The sequence below is a fragment of the Emys orbicularis genome, chromosome 2 (assembly GCF_028017835.1).
Source record: "Emys orbicularis isolate rEmyOrb1 chromosome 2, rEmyOrb1.hap1, whole genome shotgun sequence".
Taxonomy (NCBI): domain Eukaryota; kingdom Metazoa; phylum Chordata; order Testudines; family Emydidae; genus Emys; species Emys orbicularis.
Window position 1 is genome coordinate 39,719,519 of NC_088684.1, and position 22,704 is coordinate 39,742,222.

The window sequence follows — 22,704 nt, forward strand, 5'->3', positions numbered from 1 at the left end:
CATAATTAAGGGTGCATTGAGATTTGCTCTTAACACAGAATGGATAACCCTGTCTTTCATCTCTTTGGACTGAAATTAGCCTCCAAATTTGGGTCAATAATTCTCCACAGGACACCTGAATTTTCAATGTATTTTTTGGACAAAGTCTTTGTTAAATTTGCAATGGGAAAATTATACATAAGAACCCTCTCCTTTTGAATTTTCCTATTTTCATCACACCTCTGAAGTTCTTCTAGTTGAACTACTATAGACCGCCAAACTTCACACACACACACATTCTGATAATGTCTTGGACATAAGCCATTTTTGAATATTTAAAATTAGACACATGAAGAGTTAGTCCCCCTATTCAGGAAAACCTAATGGAGTTTTGCCCAGATTATATGATGAAACTGTCAAGTTCTATCACTTACTTCCATTTTACAACACCGCTAGCCTGCCTCATTAGCTCTTCTCTTCACAAAAACCCTGGTGGATCAACGCTGGCCAACAGGGAGCTCTGGGGTGGAGGTGGGAAAGATAGTGTATTTGTGCATAACAGAGGGTGAAATCTGGGCTTTGTGAAGGGAAGAGAGGTTTGATTAGGTCTATGAGGGAGTAGAGGAAGAAGAGATGTGAGAGTGGGGGTGTGCTTTGCAGGGGGGCTGCAGGAGTGGATCCCAATATGTATGCACATACAGATGGAGTTCCCCCATTGCACTTCTGCCTGCTGGGATGAGGCAGCCAAGGCAGCAGTGCCTTGGGCATCTATGGTTCCTCACACTGCCATAACAGATGCACTGGGAGACTCATGGAAGCAGAACCATGGGTAACTTGAATATATCAGTATTTTGGCTCTGCTGCCATGGGGAAGACCACATAGCTGGTCAGAGTGGCAGATGCAGGGACATTCGTGGACAATGTCAGCAAATGTGTCCAACTGACATGACCAACCTATAGATTTAAGACCGTTGCACTCTGGACTTTTATCCTGGAACTTTTAGAAAAGCCAAAAATACTTACTCAAAATCATGCTAAGGAGAAAACAATTAATGCGGGGAACCTTGTTTTGAGGACTGTTGATATCTTCTGAGGCTGTGTTCAAGGATGATTTGTTTACAAGATAAGATTGTTTGGGTTAAGACACTATTGGAAATAAATGCCATAACAAACTGGGTAGTTTTCCATGGACTATACAGTTATAAAAATCGAAAGGATTTCCTCAGCTTGTGGTTGATTTTATTTCACTGGAGTTTCAATACCTATTCTCTCCTTCACTTTTCTTACTTTTCTTTTTAAGTTGTGGGTTTAATGGTTACAAAACTTATTGGGTGTCAGGCCATGCGTTTTTAAAGGTTTTAACAACATCCCTTAATGTCTTTTAGATTTGGTGTTTGACTGCTTGGCTGATGCTTTCTTAGCTGGTTCCTGCCACCAGGAAAGAGGAGGAAATTTCAACCAACAAACTGGACCTCACCTCTGATTACCTTCACAAAAATCGATCCATATCTGACAGTACAGGAGCCTATTTTCCCCCCTTTTCCTTCCTCTTCTCTGGTTGCCGCCCTGTTGTTATTTCCATCACTCATGAAGAAACCTACAGTATTCTTGCACATTTAAGTGATTTCATTTGTCTTTTTGTAATATGTATATATAATGTCTGGCACAAATGGGCTCCTTAACTGTGGCTTCTAGAACCTACAACAGTACAAACAGAGAATACTAACAATCATGTGATTATTAAGGAGTTAAAGCACTGGACAGACCACTAACTGTTTTATTACTGTGGAAGGGTGCACACACTATCTAATTAACTCATAACCACCACTGTTTTGATGGTTATCCAGGACAGAAGTGTTAAATAAGAGTTTTCTCCTTTTTCCTCTCCTCCCCCCCCCACATATCCCCCTAATATGAAACAAAGGCAGTGAGAATATACTTGTTTTGTTTTGTATTTGCTCCTCAAAATGCTGGCTGAGCGCATGATGAGTTTCTTGATAGGTCTGTCCTTATGATAAAAGTGCTCACCTATGGGAAGCATTTAGCTTCTGTTGCATCAGCAAACTCTGTTCCTTCTCTAAAATTGGAAAGACTTGACAGACAAGGCCACAAAGATGAGTGCTCTCTGAGAAAGAGCAAAACAAATGAAAGCCACATTGAAAAACTGGTTTGGATGATGGTTGATCAGACAGAGGGGAGCTACTTTTTTAGACAGGCCCATACTATTTTCCCCTCCTATATGGAGCACAGGACATAGACCAAGAACCTACTCTCTCCCAATGAGATTTTGGAGGAGTATCCTATCATCTAGAATGGGGTGGGCAAACTTTTGGCCTAAGGGCCACATCGGGTTTCGAAAACTGTATGGCGGGCCGGTTAGGGGAAGCTGTGCCTCCCCAAACAGCCAGGCATGGCCTGGCCCCGCCCCCTATCCGACCCCCACTGCTTCTCGCCCCCTGATGCCCCCCCCGACTCCTGCCCCATCCAACCCCCCCATTCCCTGTCCCCTGAGAGCCCCCAGAACCCCCACCCCTGACTGCCCCCCGCTGTCCTATCTAACCCCTCCTCTCATTCCTGACTGCCCCGCCGGGACCCCTGCCCCATCCAACCACCCCTTCTCCCTATCCCCTGACTGCCCCCCGCCCCCCCCATCCAAGCTCCCCTCTCCTTCCTGACTGCCCCCCCGGGGCCCCTGCCCCCATTCAACCCCTGTTCCCTGCCCTCTGACCATCCTGCCCCCTATCCACACCCCCGCCCCCTGACCACCACCCCAAACTCCCCTGCCCTCTATCCACCCCCCTTCCCCCTTACCGCGCTGCCTGGAGCCAGCCAGGCCACCGCGCAGCACAGAGCACCAGATCAGGCCGGGCTCTGCAGCGGCGCTGCCTCAGGAGCTCGCAGCCCCGCTGCCCAGAGCATTGCACCAGTGGCACAGTGAGCTGAGGCTGCGGGGAAGGGGGAACAGCAGGGGAGGGGCCGGGGGCTAGCCTCCTGGGCCAGGAGCTCAGGGGCCGGGCAGGAGAATCCCCGTGGGCTGGATGTGGCCCGCGGGCCATAGTTTGCCCACCTCTTATGTAGAATATTCATTTGCGCTACTAAAATCAATTATTAGATTCAGACAGAAGTGTTGCTTCTTCAAACTGCAGTTCTCATAAGCCTGGGACTAATCCCCCTATTCTTTTCCTTGCTTCTATACCCCTCTCCACAGAAGGGACCTGCCCCCTCTTGATCCACCAGTTTGGAAACCTGACTAAGAGGAAAAGCTTTTTGCAAACTTGCTTGAAAAATCCATTGCCATTAATTTTAACACTTGAAAGTGCAGAGACTTCCATTTCAAAATGCATTGTAAAGTCTCAGCTAGATGCAGATGTAACCAGACAGCACAGAAAATAGTGGGACAAATCTTTCTCTTCCCAGTTGTGTGTGGGCAAGGACTTGCAGCTTTGCTGCCAATAGTCACCCGAGAGATGGTGAGCGGCTGCTCCAATAGCCAATTTCTGTATAGTTTGTTTGCTGCTGTTGTTTTTTAACATGCATCAAGTTCTCACTGTGAACAAGAGATAGCTGTCAGTTTTGCCAGTGAATCTGAGACCAGAACAAACACAGTGTTTCCAATTCTTGCAATATTTGATGCTTTTCTTAAGGCCTCAGCTCCTGAAGTCAACTGATTATATGAGATACTCAGGGTACGTCTATACCCAGCCGCTAGTTCGGCGGCAAGCAATCGAACTTCTGGGTTCGACTTATCGCGTCTTGTCTGGACGCGATAAGTCGAACCCGGAAGTGCTCGCCGTCGACTGCGGTACTCCTGCTCGGCGAGAGGAGTACCGCGGAGTCGACGGGGGAGCCTGCCTGCCGCGTCTGGACCGAGGTAAGTTCGAACTAAGGTACTTCGAACTTCAGCTACGTTATTCACGTAGCTGAAGTTGCGTACCTTAGTTCGAATTGGGGGGTTAGTGTAGACCAAGCCTCAGAGTGGTCATTAAAATAAAGTTAGTTTCCAGCTTTCATGGTGTCACAGGTCGTCCCTTCACCTACCCTGTGAGTACTGCTGCCTAGCCTATTCTTGTGGTCTCCTAGCCACAAACACATGCAGGCTGTTTCCCTTTCACCACATGTGCTTTTTAATCTTCAGTTTCAAAGCATAACAGATGGAACCACAGGTATACAGCAGTACGAATACTTTCACACAGCTTTCTCTCCTACCCACAATTCACTCTCTGGGCCCTTCTCTTTACTTCTCAATTCTTCACCAATATATCCTCCCAACCACTGAGCCAATTCCCTCATTAACCCAGCAACTGCCACCCAAGTCTCTGTAATCCCCAACAGAAACTGGTTAATTGACTTCAATTAAGTTTGCAGTCTTCCCAGTGCTGCCGCAACCTCGTCACCAGGGTGCTACAAATAGCACCCTGTCTCATATGGTTGTGGAGAAAAGTTTGAAAATGTGACTTAAGTGTATTTTAAAGGCAGAAAAATGAAAAGGGAAATGAAAAGAACCACAAATTTATTGTAATCTCATGATGTTTTGGGGCCCAATTTATTATTTTTAAATGCTTGATGCTGGCAACGCTGCAGACACTATTGCATGATGTCTTTATGATTTCAAAGTCTGGATATGAATTGGATATCCTATGGCTATAAATGTTTCAATTCAAAATTGGCATTAAATTTGGAAGACGCTCAGATCAGTGAAAAAAAACTTTACAATTTTAGAAAGATTTTATGCAAACCGACTGGCCAGGAAGAATGTTTGCATGGCACCAACAAGAAATTAAAAACAACTGGAACTGTGCAAATTTCTTTGAGAATTCTTGGCCTTCACAACATCCTCTGGCAAAGAGTCCCATAGGTTGATTGTGAGTTGTGTGAAGAAATACTTCCTTTTGTTTGTTTTAAACCTGCTGCCTATTAATTTAACTTGGTGACCCCTAGTCCTGGTGTTATGAGAAGGAGTAAATAGCACTTCCTTATTTACTTTCTCTACACCAGTCATGATTTTATAGACCTCTATCATATTCCCCCTTAGTCGTCTCTTTTCCAAGCTGAAAAATCTTATTAATCTCTACTCATACGGAAGCCATTCCATACTCCTAATCATTTTTGTTGCCCTTTTCTGAACCTTTCCAATTCCAATATATCTTTTTTGAAATGGGGCGAACATATCTTAACGCAGTATTCAAGATGTGGGCGTACCATGGATTTATACAGAGGCAATATGATATTTTCTGTCTTATTATCTATCCCTTTCTGAATGATTCCAAACATTCTGTTCACTTTTTTGACTGCTGCTGCACGTTGAGTGGATGTTTTCAGAGAACTATCCACAATGACTCGAAGATCTCTTTCTTGAGTGGTAACAGCTAATTTAGACCCCTAATTTAGAAGCCTCTGCTCCTTAGATGTGCAGGCACTGGCTCTATGGCTCCTACGCTGAGGAGGTGGTTTATCTCCTGATGTAACAAGCTCTTGTGAGAAGGGTCCCTGAAGAGAAATGGGGAAGGGTATTGGGGGGAGGGATGGAGTAGCCATCTTGAATGATATCCATCACCCATTATTTGGAGGTTATCCATTACCAGGTGCTGCGGAATGGGGCGAGACGATCTCTAAAAACATCAGTGAGGTTTTCCAGCATGAAATGAGGAGAGTGCTCTACGGGCACCTCAACCAATCCATCAAAACTGTCTCTTTGAGGTGGAGGGCTGAGAGGAAATTTGCTAAGATCCCGACATCTTTTGTCTGGAGAACCTGGGCTTCTTCCTCTAAGGTTCATACAATCTCTGTGTATATTGAGATGGATATTGAGATGAGTGAGTATTGTGAGCGAGGCTTGAATGGTGGCTGAGGGCTGTACTTCCTTTTGTATCCAAGTGTACAGATCCCGAGGGATTGAAGAGTGGCCTTCAAATCTTTTAACGTGAGGAGGGAAGGATTAGTCTTTTCAGTAAATAATTTAGTCCCCTCAAAGGGGAAGTCCTCCACCATCATTTGGACCTCCTTGGGGAAGCCGGAGAGATGAAGCCATGAGGCCCATCTCATCACAATGGCAGTTGAAATAGAATGTGCTGCCGTGTCAGCTGCATCAAGTGCAAACCGGAGAGACGTTTTTGCTACCAGATGGCCTGCATTAACCAAGGCTTTAAATCGGTCCTTGTGAGAATCGGAGAGCTGTTCAATAAAAGAACTAAGCGTCACTAGTCGCATAGGCCACTAGGCTTGATAGTTCACCACTCTGAATTGAAAAATGGACGAGGAGTAGGCCTTCCTGCCAAACAGGTCTAGGCGCTTGCAGTTCTCGTCATAGGGGGTGGACTTAAAGTGGTGTTGGCAGCCTTTAGAGTTATCTGCATATACAATGAATGAATTTGGAGGCGTGCGTGAGAACAGGAATTCCGTGCCCTTTTCTGGCACATAATATTTCTTGTCCGCCTTCTTACAAGTTGGTTGGACACACCTTGGTGGGGTCCAGTAGAGCCTCATTAATAGGGAGGGCTGCTCTGGAAGAGATGGAGGAATGTAGAATGTCCATCACCTTGTGGTGCGACTCAGACACCTCTTGTAAACATACTTGGAATGCGTCTGCCACCCTCTGTACCAAGTCCTGGAACAGTTTAAAGTCACCTGTCATAGATGGCAGAGAGAGCATCACTGTCTCATTTGGTGATGATGATGAGAAGTGGGCTGGAGGAGTGACTACCTCCTCTACTTCCCTTGCTACTCAGGGAGTTCAGAGGCCCTTGAGGCAGCGGCTGAAGTAGGGCACTTCCTCGGCTGTTGGCAGGCCATACTAGCAGTGATGGAGGCCTGTTGCCTTTGGGCCTGCCAGGGTCCCAGTGTGGCCATTGTGATGGGAAGGGGTCTGGTGGTTAGTACCATGGTTGCCGAAACCAGGGAGGCTGTGGGTCACAGGGGTGGTATGCCTGGTGTCCGTAGTGAAACTGGGCTCTGTATGGCAGGTGAGAAGAGCGTTGGGAAGCTAGGTCCTTTTGCTCACTTTCTGATTCCAATGACAAAAAGGGTGGTGCATGGCAGGAGGTCATCAGTGAGCCAAGGGCTCTGGGTGAACTTGGTACCAGGGCCCCAGTACCGAGCAAACGAGAATCCAGTGCGTCGGACACCGAAAGATCCGTCGGTACAGAGGGCGTCAGTACCAGAAGAGGCTGTTGGTGCCAAGAGACTTATACCGACAGTGTCGGAGACACAGACCTGATAGCAGGGTGCATCGGTGCCTGACGTATCATCATCGGTACTGATGTTGATGACCGTACCAATGGAGCCTTCCCCTGGGGTGGATCTTACACTCCTGCGGTACCGATGCTTCTTTGCCTGCGCCCATCAGGTCTTTAGGCATTCCGACTTGCCCAGTCGGTTTGGTACTGCTCGTGCCCTGGGTACCAAATTTAGATGGCTTCAGTGTCATTGGTACTGATAATACAGACCGAGCCGGGGATTGTTTTCGGCTCAATCGGAGCTCGCTATGAGGATGCATGGACCTTTTCTTACAGGCCTTAAATTAGTGGCTCATAGGTGTCTCTCTTAGCTCACTCCCTTAGAAGTGGAAGTTGCAAAGTGAGGGCTCCCACAGGGACTCTGGAGGTTGAAGGGCTGACTCCATGAGTAGGAGTTTAAGTCTCAGTTCTCTGTCCTTCCTGAATCTGGGCTTCAGCTGCTGACACAAGCCACACTTCTGTGGAATGTGTTTCTGTCCCAGGCAACGAACTCACTGCGAGTGTCCATCAGCCACTGGGATAGATTCCTTGCAACTGAGGCACTTTTTGAAGCCCGGAGAGCCAGGCGTATCCTTGTCTAGGAGGATCCCCCCCACAAGCGGTCGACGGAAGACAAAGTTCTTTTCTTTTCTTCTTCTTCTTCTTCTTTTTATTTTTTTTTTAAGGCAATGGCCAAAATAAAATATAAACAAAGCAAAGAAAGAAAAAGGGCTTCCCAAGAAGCTAAAATTAGCAATTCTAAGAGAGTTAATGATCCGCAAAGGGACAGCTCTAGCTCGGTCTCTAGCCAGCAGTAGTTGAGAAGGAACTGAGGAGGAATTGCCCACGCATGCTGTTTAGCCTCATGGCAGGCGGGGAGCCTTGCATGTGCAGGCAGGACGGACTGCTACCAACGTTCTTCAATCAGCAGCGCAGGGACGCAGACACACCTACAGTGGAGCACCCATGGGGACACTACTCGAAGAAGAATTGTCCATTTATTCCTATCCTTTGTTTTCTATCTTTTAACGTATTGTTGATCCATGAGAGGACCTTTCCTCTTATCCCATGACTTCATACTTTTCTCAAGAGACAGTGGTGAGGGACCCTGTCAAAGGTTTTCTGAAAGTTCAAGTACAGTATAACCGCTGGATCACCCTCATCCACATTTGTTGACTCCCTCAAAGAATTCTAATTGATTGGTGAGGCATGATTTTCCTTTACAAAAGCCGGGTTGACTCTTCCCCAACAAATCATGTTCATCTGTGTCTGATATCTACATGTATCTTGGCCCCTGGCTCCTCCTCAGCACTACATATAATATGCCTCGAGAGGTCCCCAACCTTCACACCTGGCAGGAAATTCCCCATGTGGTTCTTCCAGTCATCACAAACCCAACTATCTATATTTTTAATAACCAAATCCCCCTTAGTATTCCCAGTCTCCTCCCCTAGAGGTGTATCGTCAGTGCGTGAGGATAACATGACATCGTCTGGAAGGAGATCCCAACTATGGGATCATTTCTCTCCACTCCAGTTTCATGTTCTTCTTCCCTTTCATCCTCCTCAAAAGCACAGAGGCTGTCTGATTAGGGATGGGACTGCTCTACTGTGTCCTGGGAAGTCTCATCTATGAACCTCTCTATCTCCTCTAGCTCCTTCAGTTCAGCCACTCTAATCTTAAGAGCCCATACTTGGTCTCTGAGGGCCACGAGTTGCTTGCACTAAATGCACACATACGCCACCTGCCCACGAGATAGAGAGTCATACATGCTGCATTCAGTGCAATAAACTGGATACCCCCCCCCCCGCCCTTTCTGATGCTGGACTTAAGCCTGCATTATTTTCACTCTTGATGGGTTTTGTTTGTTCGTTTGTTCTTTGTGCATATTTTTTCTTTAGCAGGGGTTGGCCTAAATTTAGAGAATTTTTATTAGTTGTATCTGCCTCTCTTGCTCCCTCTGTAAAGTCCCTCGCAAAACTCCCGCTTGCTAGCTCCTCTGGGTGCTTTTGAGCTGGGTTTTTAAACCCCTGTTCTCCCTGAGTTAGCACCAAGGGCTCCTAAAGGATTTCGGGATCAAAGGATGGCAGGCTAGATCCTCCTTAGGGTGTATTAGTTAGCAAAACTGTCAGAGATATGGATTTCTAGGAATGAAAGATTTTTACTTGCTTAAAAGATGAACCCCTTTGATTAACCTAGCAAAAAGTATACTGAATGAACTGTGTGATATCAGAAGCAGGTTATTTTATCCAAATCCCAGCTGATGCTTTTCTTTCAGAATTGTAGTAAAACAGACAGACTCCAAACATCACCAAATGGTACTTTACACCAAATAAAGATGTTGTTCAGTTTGGACTAAAACTAGAAAGTGTTGCAAATTTCCTTGACTTTTCTGGAACAATTGCTTTTGTTTTGCTACAGAAAAACACCCCTAAAACTATTACCATCTTGGCACAGAGTGAAATTGGGATAGGAATAACAGCAGTACAGCATGACTCGGTTCCATTTGTGGGGAAAGCTTCCAGTGAGTGTTTTGACAGAGTGTAATCCCATCTCTGGGCATTCTATCTTTCCTTTTGTAAATCAGAGAAATCTCAGAAATGTAATCTGCAGTGTTACAAAATCAAAATGTGGGTATGTGCAGCAAATGATTTTAAAGGTTAGTCATTATTGATTTTGTTTTACTTGCAGATTCCAAATCTAATCAAAACAACTTCTTGTTTTACCTTCCCATCTGGAGGAACATTGGGGTTCCAGGACTCCAAAGTAAGTTTGAAACAAAAACCTGATTGCAGCAATTCATCAGAGGTGTTTTTTTTTTAATGTAACCCAACTACTTACTAGAATAAAGCAGTCATTCTCATTCAATTGGATGTGATCACATTGGCAATGACAGTAGAATTTCATGGGGATTTTCTATAACTAAATCAATTGTAAATAGCATAAATACTGCAAACATAGGAATTACTAGAAGAGTTTTCTTATGCTGCAAATCAGATTACCCTGACACCAACTCCTTCATGCACAACTGACAAAGGCAAAGGTATTACTTTGGCTAGAGATAAACCAGATTCAGACCTGGTGAAGCCACAACTACAAGAACAAAGTCATTTCTGAGCTTTACAGGCATATAAAGCACTATACAAATACTTTATTTCCAAATCAGAAAGACCGTAAAGATAATAAAAAATTATAAATCATAATATGGCAAAACAATGGTTCAATCTTTTTAAAGGACTGCTGGTTTATATCAATATGATGGACAAATACAATGATGGGTAGCTCTCTTGCACTTCTTTCTCCCTTTGATTTTCTTCCCATGGAACCTTACCTACCCATTCTCTGAGGTCACTAATGCCTGCTTTTTTGAAGTATTTTTTCCTTTTTCTGCTGCTCTCACATCTTCTTTTCCTTAGAATCATGAAAGCGATCATTTCATGATCACTTTCACCCAAACTGCCTTCAGTCTTGAGAATTGCAACCAATTCGTCCGCGAGTCAGAATCAAGTCTAAAATGGCATGATGGCTTGTGTAGAAGTCATCCAGAAATCAGTTATCTACCAGTCGTGGAAGCAAATAGCATATTGGTCCATGCATTTTAACTGTGGAAATCACTATGTGAAAGGGTCTTGCTTCCTGTACATTATAATCAAATTTCAGAGCAAATTTCAGAGGTTCTCTAAAGTCCAGAGAAGTTTATTTTTCAGTGGTCAGACTTACAATTTTACTTTTTAGGCCCATTCTACAGACCAAGAGAGGGATTAAGGAAATGGCTACAGTTACTCATCTGTTTTCTAAATGGGTAAAATGTATTCCCGCGGGAAATGACATAGCTCACACCAAAGCTTTTGTATTGATGAATCAGGTTTTCAAACAGAGACCTAAACCTTAGAGTACAGAGCCAGATAAACCAGCAGATGTGTGTAAAAAACTGGGGATTAACTGGGGATTAAACAAAAGTTATACATTGCATATAAGGTCTTTGGGCTGTTCAATCCACACCAAACAGGTTTTATGACTTTTGAACTTATCAATGAGAGAAGAATACAATTATCTTATCACATTCGTATCAGACAAACACTGAAATCTGAACCTCTGTTTCAAGCATTAAGCAGTACATTTCTCAGTTAAAGCAACATTTGATGGCAGATTTTTCCTTGTCCCAGTAAAACCTACAAAGGTCAGGAAAGGGAGACAAAGCTAATTACACCAAGAAATCCTCACCTAAGAAATACCAGACAGGTGACAAAGGTATTTTACTTTATCTACCTCCACAAATAGAAAGGCCCATGAAAAATTCAGTGCTGTTAGAAGGGTTCTTATGAAAGCATAGGGAAAATATAATCTGTGGTGCCACATAAGGCAATGTAGAGTATTTATTCATTATCATTCCACTGTACATGAGGAAACTGGCTTCCTTCTTCAAATCCAACTTGTAAAAATGGATGACAATTTAAAACTTAAGTCAGTTCTAAATGTAGGCACCTGAAAAGATTCTATCAAGGTCAAAATGATAACCCCTCCAATGGTGGCTTATCAGGAAGAATCTCCTGATGAGTACCTACTGCCTAATTGAAATAAATGGAGAAAAGTCAGAGATCTGTACTGGGTGTGTCCAGAAAGACCATTTGTAACAAATAATATCCAGGCACTGTGTGGAATGAAAAGTTGTGTTTCTAAAATTTGCCAAGTTCAGCTATCAAAACCTCTTAAACCATTATTGATGATTGATGGCTGGTGAGCACACCAAATAAAATAATCAGTTTTCATGAAACAGCCAAAGTGTATGGTGAACATACACTCTCGTGTCATGTGTGGTTCACTCAGGTACCCAAGAATAATGTTGTTATAATTGGAAAGCTTTCCCTATACTATTTGGATCCAAATTGGCGAGATGCAGATATAGAAATGGTTGATTCATGTATTGAAGACATAAGAATTGCTGATGAAGTTGCATTCATGCCATCCAAACTGCACTACAATGATATCTGCAGTCTTGTACAAACCCTAATAAGGGGGAAAACATTGAACCACCTGAAAAATTGCACCTTCTTTCACAAAATTATTTGATTTATGACAGCTTGGTTATGTCAATCATCACTTTGGCTGTGTCAGCTGTGCTTTCAGTAGCGCTAATATTTGTATATTATTTTAGGAGAAATATGTAAATGCATGGCTTCTCTCAACATATTTGAAAAAATTAATCTACTTATAACCGAAGAGTGAAAATGTGTTTTTGATTGTGGTAGCTTGTTGTAGTACCACCAACTGTACTCTCAATTATTGTAAATTAATAGAACTTCAACCTGAGTAATTTTCATTACGTTTCAATCTTACAATGGACACTGATTTTTCAAATGGGCTGTTCTATTGAAATACCACTTGCCATGATTTCAAGATCTGATCAAATGGGCCTGAGTACCATGAGTAATGGACTTTTTGTGAAAATGAAACCAAGTGACATGACCTACCTATATCAGAGAGACTGTAATGGATTTATTGCATTTAAAGTATGAACTTTCCCCTTGGAAAATTATTAAAATCATTTAACTTATGTTATGCTAGCAAGAATATAATGCTTGCAGGGAAATTTGTTTTGATGATTGGGAATTTGCTGATGTTTCTCTGCAGAGTAATCCATGAGTGGCTGGATATAGCACTCATATACTATAACTGGGGGTAATTTATATGCTGGAGGCTGGATATGAGCAGACCAGGAGTGGTAGCAAAGCAGTGTAAGGAGCACCCTAGCTTGGAGAACTGAGGGGACACAGCTGTTCATCAGTCCAGACTGTCCCCTGCGTAATGTCACAGACTGGCTCCTTGTTGATATATTCTTATGCAAGTTTGCTTTGCTTATAGATTAAAATTATTTAGGTTAAGAGACTCAGCAATTAAGCAAGTAACAGAGCGGTAGGAGGAGGTGCGCAGCATCTGAGAGCGGAAAGACTTCATAGACCCATGTGGGATGGAGGATGTGAGCCAACTACAGATGACTACAACAGCACCAGAGAAGAAAGGAGAACCAGCTGCTCTACAGCAAGGAGACTGGCTGCTGGCTACCTCAAGCAGCAGACTGTGCTCCATCTCCCCACCCAGGTCCTGTCTTTATTGATGTGAAGAACCAGTATGCTGTACTGGCAACAGGTGAGGAGCAGAGCACAATGCTGAGGAGGAGGAGGAGGAACCACCTGACCTTAAAGCTGGGAGGTTCACGGTCACTGGACCCAAGAGAAGGAGGTGTAGGGTTTTGGTGCTTGGGGACACCTTTCTGAGGGGGACAGAGACATCCATCTTCTGACCTCACAGGATGTCCCAGGAGGTGTGCTGCCTGCCTAGAACCTGTGTCAGAGACAACACAGAAAGATTGCTGAGGCTCATCCATCCCTCTGACTACTACCCCATGCCGCTCATCCACATGGACACTAATGATATTGCTAGGTATGACCATAAGCAGATCAGCAGCGACTCCAGGGTTCTGGGAGGAAGGGTCAAAGGTGCATATTGTGTTCTTGTCCATCCTCATGGTTGACAGTAGGGACCCAGTCAGCGACAAGTGCTTCCTGAAGATGAATGCATGACTGTGCAGATGGTGTCGATGGAAGGGCTTTGGCTTCCTCAACCATAGGATGTTGTTTTGGGAAGCAATTCTGGGAAGAGATGGGATCCACCTGACCGAGGAGGGGAAAACCATCTTCACACATTAATTAGCCAACCTAGTGAGGAGGGCTTTAAATTAGGCTCAAAGGGGGCAGGTGACAAAAGCCCACAGGTAAGCATAAAAAAATGACAATCTTAACAGAGGGTTAAATGTTGATGGGGAAATGGAAAATTATAATTAGGTCATAGAAGCAGCAAGAAGGAAATTAGTTGGGGAATCTGCTCAATCTTAGATGTCTATACATAAATGCAAATTGTGTGTGAACAGAATAAACAGGAAGAACTGGACATATTAGTACATAAGCTAAATTATGACTTAACTGGCATCACAGAGATTTGGTGGGATAAGTTTCATGACTGGAATACTGGTATAGAGGGGTATAACCTGTTCAGGAAGGATACTTAGGATAAAAAGGGAGAATATTTTGCATTATACATTGAGAGTATACACACTTCTTGTGAGGTACAGAAGGTTATGAGAGGCAGGTCAGTTTAAAGTTCTGGGTAAAGATAAAAGGGGTAACAAATAGAAATGATGTTATGGTAGGGATCTACTACAGACCACCAAATCAGGATAAGGAGGTGGATGAGGCATTTTTAGAACAAATGACAGAAATATCCAAAACACGTGACCTGGTGGTAATGGGGGATTTTAACTACCCAGACATTTGCAGCAAAAGTAATACAGCAAAGCACAAAATTTCAATACATTCTTAGAATACTGGGGACAATTTTTTGTTTCAGAAAGTGGAGAAAGTGAGTGGGGGATAGCTATTTTAGACTTGATTGTGACCAACAGGTAGCAAATCTGAAGGTGTAAGGCAATTTGGGTGAAAGTGATAATGGGGGCCGAGGGATGTGCTGGCCGCCACTTCCCGCAGCCCCCATTGGCCTGGAATGGTGAACTGTGGCCAATGGGAGCTGGAATCAGCCAAACCTGCGGATGCTGCGGGTAAACAAACCGTCCCGGCCCGCCAGTGAATTTCCCTGACGGGCCGCGTGCCAAAGATTGCCGATCCCTGCTTTACTATGTAGGTAAATTGTGACCAAATACTTCACAAAATTAAAATTATCAATAAGGGGGAAGGAACACAGGCCAAAATAGGTAAAGAACAGGTTAAAATATTTAGATAAATTAGATGTATTCAAGCCAACAGGGCCTGATGAAATTCATCCTAGAGTTCTTAAGGAACTAGCTGAAGCAATCTCAGAACTGTTAGCAATTATCTTTGAGAATCGTAGAAGAAGGATGAGCTCTCAGAGGATGTGAGATAGTGCATATCTTTAAAATGAGGAATAAAGAGGGTCTGGGGAACTATAGACCAGTCAGTCTAACTTTGATATCTGGAAAGATACTGGAACAAATTATTAACCAATGAATTTGTAAGCACCTAGAGGATAATAGGGTCATAAGGAATAGCAAGCATGGATTTGTCAAAAACAAATCATGCCAACCCAACCTAATTTCCTTCTTTGTCTGGGTTACTGGCCTATATTAGGCACGATACATCTTGATTTTAATAAGGCTTTTGATATAGTCCCACATGATAGTCTCATAAATAAATTAGGGAAATATAGTTGAAATTACTATAAGGTGGGTGCACAACTGGTTGAAAGACCATACTCAAAGAATAGTTATTAATGATTCCTGTCAAACTGGAAGGGTGTTTCTAATGGGGCTGCAGGGGTCAGTTTTGGGTCTGGTACTATTCAATATTTTCATTAATGACTTGGATAATGGAGTGAAGAGTATACTTATAAAATTTGCAGATAACACCAAGCTAGGAGAGGTTGCTAGCATTTTGGAGGACAGGATTAGAATTCAAAATGACCTTGACAAACTGGAGCATTGGTTTGAATTCAACAAGATGAAATTCAATAAAGACAAGAGCTGTACTTGGAAAGGAAAAATCAAAGAAAAACTACAAAATGAGGAATAACTAGTTATGTGGTAGTACTGCTGAAAAGGATCCAGGGATTATAGAGGATCACAAATTAAATATGAGCCAACAATATGATGCAGTTGCAAAAAAGCGAATATCATTCTGGGGTGTATTAACGTAAGACAAGGGACGTAACTGTCCCGCTCTAGTCATCGCTGGTGAGCCTCGGCTGCAGTACTGTGTCTAATTCTGGGTGCCACACTTCTGGAAGGATCAAAGAAATCATCTACGTCATCTAGTCCAGTTCCCTGCATTCAGGGAGGATTAAGTATTATATAGACCATTACAGAGAGGTGTTTGTCTAACCCATGGACAAACTGGAGAGAACCCAGAGGAGAGCCACAAAAATGATACAAGGTTTAGAAAACCTGACCTATGTGGAAATATATTAAGGGCTGAATAAAGAGGATGGTGATCAGTTGTTCTCCATGTCCACTGAAGGGAGGATAAGAAGTAGTGGGTTTAATCTGCAGCAAGGGAGATTTACAGTAAATTAGATATTAGGAAAAACTTTCTAATTATAAGGGTAGTTAAACTCTGGAATAGGATTCCAAGGTAGGTTGTGGAATCCCTGTCATTGGAGATTTTAAAGAACAGGTTAGTCAAACACCTACCTGGGATGGTCTAGGTTTACTTGGTTCTGACTCAGTGCGAGTGTGGACTTGATGACCTCTTGAGGTCCCTTCCAACCCTATGTTTCTATGATTCTATGACTACGGGAAAGAACTAGTATAACATACTAGGTACTTTTCCATGCACTGTACAGTTATAGAAAGACAAAATAAACTGAAAAGATTTTGGTCAACTTTGTTCATCTGGCATTTTGGTGTCTATCCTTTTCCTTGATTTTCTTTTCTTCTCTACATTATGGTTCTAATAGGTGAGAAGCCTATGGAATCTCAACCCCTGGTGCTTTCTCAGATTTCATCCAGGTTCCCGAACTCCCTTCTGGACATTGTCTTAACTGGTTCCTACCTGTATGTACTTGGTTGGGGAAACTGACTTGACAAATTAATAACTCTGGAAGTAAGCAGAAAACATTCTAGTTGAAACAGTCTTAGCATTGCCATCATTCAAGAAAAAGCTTACAAAAGAAAAAGATGATTTTGGAACTTAGAATTATCCTGCACACTTAATAAAATAAATGGTTTACATCAAGTGTGATTAAACCACTTAATATAAACCACTAATTTTATTAAGTGTGCAGGATAATTCCAAGTTCCAAAATCATCTTTTTCTTTTGTAAGCTTTTTCTTGACTGCTGGCAATGCTAAGACGGTTGCAACTAGAATGACATTTAATCAGCTCATAACCCATGACAGGGGACAGGTTAGAGCAGTGGTTCCCAAACGTGTTCCGCTGCTTGTGCAGGGAAAGCCTCTGGCCCAGTATGTCCCTCGGCCCGCGCCGCTTCCAGCAGCTCCCATTGGCTTGGAGTAGCGAACCACGGCCAGTGGGAGCCGCGATCGGCCGGACCTGCGGACGCAGCAGGTACACAAACCGGCCCGGCCCGCCAGGGGCTTTCCCTGCACAAGCGGTGGAACAAGTTTGGGAACCATTGGGTTAGAGCAAGCAATGTGTGTGAGTGTGTCTGCTGGGAATGGGAGAACCTGAAATGTCTGTTGTAGGGGAAATGGGGCAGGCAGGGCTGGAGGAATGTCTGTGTGGGGAGGGGGGAGGGGCGCGGGGAGGATAGGTAGTGGGACATAGGTAGGAGTGCATGAGTGGGTAGGATGGTGGTTGGACAGAACCAGGAAAGTGTGTGTGGGGAAGATTAAGCCAGGAGAAAGACAGCGTATGCACTTTGGAGGGAGGGGCAGAATGAGGTAACTAATAATGTGTATCTTTGGAAAGGAAGGCAGGGAAAGATGGAACTTGTGTGCACATGTGCGTGTGAGAAAGGGGAGTTAGGGATAGTGACCTGGGAATATGAGAAGGTGCCCTCCATACTTGTGCCCATTTATGTCTCCCAAAAGGGGAACAAGGCCAGAGATTTTGTGAGATATTGGGGAGGAGGAAAACAACTGGAGATGAATTGGTGGGATGTCATCCAGGTCCCTCCAATTATTCTTCCTAGATACTTCCATGACCTTTCCCCACCTGTAATTGTAAACCCCCTGCAATTTATGACACTCTTCCTTTTCCCCACACCTTCCTGTGACATTTTAACTGTCCCCTGCTACAATCCCAGGCTGAAAAATCTGTTGAGGATAACAGCAGGTAAAGCACCAACATGGGGGGAGGTGAGACACACCAAGGGCTACCCAGTTAACTTCAACCACACTCCACCATGCTCCCTTCCATGCTCCCATTCCCTATCCCCCTTCCCTTCCTCCCTTCAATGTCCCCATCTCCTTTCTTTGTCTTTTCATTTAGCTAATTCTGTAACAAAATCACACCCCAAAAATTAAAAACAAATTTCTCATGCCTCATATCATGAAATTAACCTGATTGAAACCATCATCACATTATTTGTGCTGCTTGTATATTATATCATATTCCACCCCCCCCCCCACTTTTGTCTGCCTTGTCCATTTAAACTGTAAGCTCTTTGTGGCAGGGACTGTTTCTTTCTATGTCCTTCGTATAGAGACTAGTATAATGGGGCCCCAATCTTGGTTGGGGCCTTTAGACACTACCATAACACAAATCATATATGTACATATAATAATAAATAATAATAATTAGATCTCTCACACTGAGATGTTCCACCTGGCAAACCACACAAAGTGTGGCAGAGAGAGGGAGGCTACCTGAGGGTGGAACTAAGGGTATTCCAGGATGCAAGTGTATGGGAGATGGGGGTGTTATGGGAGAACAGATATTTGGTTGTGGGTTACCGAGGCTCTGTGGGCAGAACAGTGGGGAAAAGCCAATGACTCTGTACAAATATAGGACACTTGAAGGACACCCCCTATAGATCTGCTTACACATTACCTGAAAGGGCTGCTCACCACTTGGGAGAAAGGATGTGAGAGAACATATGGAGGGACAAGGGGGTCCAGAGATGTATGCTGATGGGGATTGGGTGCATGGTGTCCAGTGTCTCTGTGCTGAGACAATAGCAGATCAAGGGATACCCACAACACAGCTGCTTTGGTGGACAAGGGAGCCAAAGCAGCAGCACCAGTGGGCCCTTCAAATAGATACTTTGGTGTAGAGGCTATGAGTTTCCCTCCACCAAATCTCACGCCCCCACAACTAACCCCCTTGGTGTTACCTTGGTTCCATTCATGTCTCTATTCATCCCTGTTTTGGTTTCTCCAAAGCACCATCCAACTGCACCGTGGGGAGCAGAGGGGGGAAGCAGGGAAATATGGGCTGGGGGTGAGCGGTTGGAGTGGGAAGGCAGAGGCAAGAGATGCACTATACTCTCACAAACTATAGGAGATTTGTCAGAGCAGAGACCCATCGGATGACGACATCCTTTCACGCTGGGTGGAACATTATCACAGCATCCTGAACTACTCCTCCAGCTGCCACTTGTTCAGAGCAGGACGATTTGGCAGTCACTGTGGTTCCAGACCCAGACACTTGTACTGACGCACCAACGTTGGATGAAGTGAAGTGCACCATCTGCAAACTGAAAAACGGACACAAAACCAGTGCTGATTGCCTCCCCCCAGAGCTGCTAAAATGTGCTACTGACCCTGTAGCGGAATCAATTCTGGCCATCTTTTGTCCGGTGTGGACAACTGGAACCCTGCCAACTGCCTAGAAGGATGGTATTGTGATCTCACTTTATAAGAGCTACAGGCCGATCACCTTGTTGTCCGTGTCAGGGAAGGTATTTGCGCATGATCTGTTAGCACATTTGGAGCCTTTGCTACATCAGAAGTGTCACCTCCAACAGTCAGGCTTTACGAGGAACAGGTCCACATTAGACACCATTTTGGTCTTCCGCTTGTTGTCAGAGATACATCATGAGTTCAAGAAGTCCCTGTGCATAGCGTATGTTGAACTCAAGGCTGCATTTGATTCAGTTGACCAAATTGCGCTATGGAAGGCCTTAAAGGGTGTAGGTGATCCAACTACTCTTCTGGATTGATTAGCGAGCTGCATAATGAAACCACTGCCTGTGTACATCTGGGAAATTGGATGTCAGCCCTTTTAAATCAGTATCTGGTGTCAGGCAGGGCTCTGTCTTGGCCCCTGCACTCTTTCATTGGACAATGGGTTTCATAATGCAGCATTCCGTCAGGTCCATAGGCATTAAGATCAGTGATCTCTCACTCTCAGACCTTGACTATGCTGATGACATTGTTCTTCTAATACAGAGCCCCGACAGGTTTCACAAGGCACTCCAGCAAATGGAGGAGGAGTTGGTTAAGGTTGGTCTCCATGTCTCCTGGTGCAAAATCTAGGACCAGGTCCACCCACGACTCCAATCTTTGAATAATTAAACTGTCGAAGCAGTCTCTAGCTTTTGCTATTTGTTTTCTATACTCACCAGTTCCTCCAACTCTCACACAGAGGTTCTCCATCAGATTGGCATCACAGCATCTGGCATGGATTCATTTATAATGAATATGGAATCAATATCATCTCAGTACGACAACCAAGTTAAGAATCTATTCGAGCTGTACCATGTCCTTACTGTTGTGAAACATGGACATTTTGCTGCTCAGGTTGGGCAAAGCTGGAGGCTTTGTCACGGGAATGCCACAAGTCATTCTGGCAAATGCCGTTCTTTGGGTGGCATATAACATCTGAGATAAAATTCCAACAACAGAGGAGTAGAGGTGGCCCAGAGGCAGACCCCCTATTAAATGGGTTCATCAAGTCTATTCTGATGTTGGACTTTTGGGCCTTTGAGCCCTTGCGGCTGCACAGGAAGGGACCAAATGGTGAACAATCACTACGGCCAACTGTTCGGCTAAGCATTGAAGAAGAAGAGACCCATTCCAAGCCAAAGGTGATTGGTCATCATGCAGATCTTCTCCCCTTTGCTTCTCCCTGCCAGGCCCCTATCACTTCCAGTTCCACTTCTCCCCATGCCCTTCACACACAGCTCAAATTTCTACTCACCAACCATGCTTCCACCACTGATTTCCTACATATCTTTAAATAGAACCCTGCTCCTCCCAGGACCCACATATTGCCCCTAGGAGAAGGTGAATTCTCTGACTTAGAAGCCTATATAAAATTGAATAGGAGAACCGGAAAAGATGAATATCCTATCATGGTAGCAGACAACACTTTCAGATCAAAGCACTGATATTCAATCTCACTTCCTAATCAGATGATGATTCTTTGCTTTCTAAAAAGTAATTTCTGCATACCAATACCATCTTCCCACTTCATTGCCAACAATGGCAAGGACACTTGTATCTTTGTTATTCCTCTCTCATAGCCCTACCAGATGGTTCTTTCACAGTATGGCCCTCATCTCCTAATAGATTTCCCACACTTCCATAATTGGCTTCTTAACGGGCTCACATGTAAGATATTTTCACTGTGAAGTCTTCAATCAGGTCTGGGATGGCGGTTTTATTCTAACCTCATATGCTTTAGAGACTCCTGACTCAGAAGCACTTTGGAACACAGGGGAAGCACTGGAGCCTGTGAGATCTGAAGGCAGCAGCCAGCCAAGGACATGCTGCCGTAGCTAAGACCTTGAGATGGATTTCACAAGATATCAAGAAGTAGACGCCAATTGAGGGTCAAGGAAATGGAGAAACAATACTTATTTAAACCTAAAAACATGTTCAAGCTCAGTTCAAATTGAGATTCAAGCCAATTTTGATACTGTATGATTTGATTTTCTAGTCTCTATTCTTTTTATTTTATAGAGTGCATTTTTCCTGGTTTTTCAGTTGGAGAATTTTTGAAGTTCTTTTTCTAGTGCTGGCACACTCAGTTTACCAACCTAATTTACAAACTGTGTACTTTGGGGGTCGGGGGGAGTCTCTTCCTTCCCTCCCTCTCCCATTAGATATGCTCGTTCCCAAAGAAGTGTATTTTTTTTCTAAAAAATTGGCAGATCTCTCCATTTCTGAATAGTTTTTTTTTAAAAAAAGAACAAAACAATCATAAATTAAACACAAACGGGCACCTTTCACAAAAAATACGTACTGCCACCCTGGCAACATTTGCATTTTATGAATTAGAGCTCTCTTTTTTTTTTTTTTTCAATTTTATGTATTCTGGAGTTTCATGTTTTTCAGAGTTTGAGCCTATGTTGTATAATTCCCCCCCCCCCATTGTATTATGTTTTTGTTTAGTGGTTGAGGATACAGATAACTTCGTGCTGTACAAAATTTAGGCAATCATTTTCCCACTGTTTTTTAAAACAGATTTTTCTGAAAATATTAAATGATGCATCACGTTCCTCGAAGAATCCGCTTTTTAATAATTTTGGCACAAGTTTCCTTGTGGCAGCACTAGGGAGATCCTTGAAGAAATGCATTTATCTAGCATGAACCAAGGCATATAAAGTGTGCAGTGACAGAGAAATGTGCAATGAAATTTTGACAGCAGTGCATACTGAGTTTTAGGGAATGTGAATATTACCAACCAAATATCTAACACCCAAAGTCTACCAAGAATTCAGTCCTGGGTGTCTACATGGATATACCATGAAGTGGAACAGACATTGCTGCTGACATAACAATAACGGACAAGCACGCAGACTTAGAAAAGAGACCAAAGTGTTCAGAGTTTTCTATACTGTTGGAGCTAAACTTACACTGGCATGATTCCAACTATGTTTATGCTCAGTGTTGCCTGATTTGCAGATGTTTCCTAGGAGCATACTATAATCTCTCTTCTATGTGAAGTGGCTTTTAATAAAATACACAGAAATTTTGTGTTAAAATGCAATGATACAAGAAAGGCCTGCATGGACAGTACATGTCTGGAAGTTAACTTAAAAAAGAGAATCAATGCTCTATTTGCCAGAACTCAAAAGG

The 22,704-nt window shown here is 43.6% G+C and overlaps 1 protein-coding gene across 3 annotated transcripts in view; it reads right to left on the minus strand.

The window, feature by feature from the left end:
• The window catches only part of VPS13B (vacuolar protein sorting 13 homolog B), a 947,892-nt gene that overhangs the window by 367,575 nt on the left and 557,613 nt on the right, over positions 1-22,704 (minus strand). The window lies entirely within an intron of this gene.